Consider the following 1,235-nt stretch of genomic DNA (forward strand, 5'->3'; position numbering starts at 1 on the left):
CACAGGCCTTGCAGAGTGTAAACAACAACAACCCAGCTTTGTTGTGTATGTAACCATAGGGATTTGTGATGTCACCTAGAACCTTCACAGCAGCGACAGCTTTATGAGGAGCATCAGCACTGCTCTGCCTGAGCAGAACCATCACCGCCATAGGTTGTCAAATAACCCGGATTTAACCCACACAGGTAAGTCCAATGGGGTGCAGGCATGTCCTCTATGCTTACAGCTTCCCGTGGGTGTTGGTTTGATACCGTTTGGGGACAGCCAAGGAGGCATCTGCAGGCAACAAAGGTAGGTGTGTGCTTGTGTGTGTGTTTCCTATGCAGATCCTAAGCCCAGTGTCACATGCAAGTAGGAGGAGTAAGAAGGGTTCCTGGCAAATCCGGGTTATGGATTGCATTTAAAAAGGCCCCGTGGGAGTGCAATGGGCCCCTGTCTTGCTGCTTAGCAATAATGGTATGGGTTTAGGTTCTGCTGTGTGTACTGGTGGTTGACTGCCCCCCAGCCCAGAGTGTGCATGGAAAATTGTCTGGCAGCCTCCCTGACAGCAAGCAGTGATAGTGCCCATGAAGGGGACCTTGTTGGGCCCGCCCCTTTCACGGTTATCGCTTCTCGGCCTTTTGGCTAAGATCAAGTGTAGTATCTGTTCTTATCAGTTTAATATCTGATACGTCCCCTATCTGGGGACCATATATTAAATGGATTTTTGAGAACGGGGGCCGATTTCGAAGCTTGCTTCCGTCGCCCTATGCATTGACCCGATATGGCAGTATCTTCGGGTACAGTGCACCACCCCCTTACAGGGTTAAAAAGAAAGATTCCTACTTTCATTGCTACCTGCTTGCTGGCTAGCCAGCTAGCCAGCCCTGTGGGCCTTGCTGCTGCAGCCAAAAAACAAAAGGTGGTGCTGCTGCTGCTGCTTCTGCTGCTTCTGCTTGTGTCTGGCCGCTGTTGGAGCGTCCAGGCACAGGACTTCTGCTGCTGCTGACTAAATGGCCTCCTTAATTGGATCATTTGAGTAGCCAGCACACCTGTGCAGGTAGGGCATGACATGATAGGCAGCTGCCTTGATAGCGGGGTGGGTGCTGAATGTTCCTAATTGACAAAATAAGATTAATGCTTATGAAGAAATATAAAATCTCATCCCTTCCCCAATATCGCGCCACACCCCTACCCCTTAATTCCCTGGTTGAACTTGATGGACATATGTCTTTTTTCGACCGTACTAACTATGT

General features: G+C 49.7%; 1 non-coding gene across 1 annotated transcript; it reads left to right on the forward strand.

The window, feature by feature from the left end:
- The first annotated feature begins 604 nt into the window (after positions 1 to 604).
- Positions 605 to 795, forward strand: LOC130326672 (U2 spliceosomal RNA). Its single transcript, XR_008871242.1, has one exon. It is a non-coding gene; the product is annotated as a U2 spliceosomal RNA (small nuclear RNA).
- The last annotated feature ends 440 nt before the right edge of the window (positions 796 to 1,235 follow it).

Source organism: Hyla sarda, unplaced genomic scaffold, assembly GCF_029499605.1.
Source record: "Hyla sarda isolate aHylSar1 unplaced genomic scaffold, aHylSar1.hap1 scaffold_2861, whole genome shotgun sequence".
Lineage (NCBI taxonomy): Eukaryota > Metazoa > Chordata > Amphibia > Anura > Hylidae > Hyla > Hyla sarda.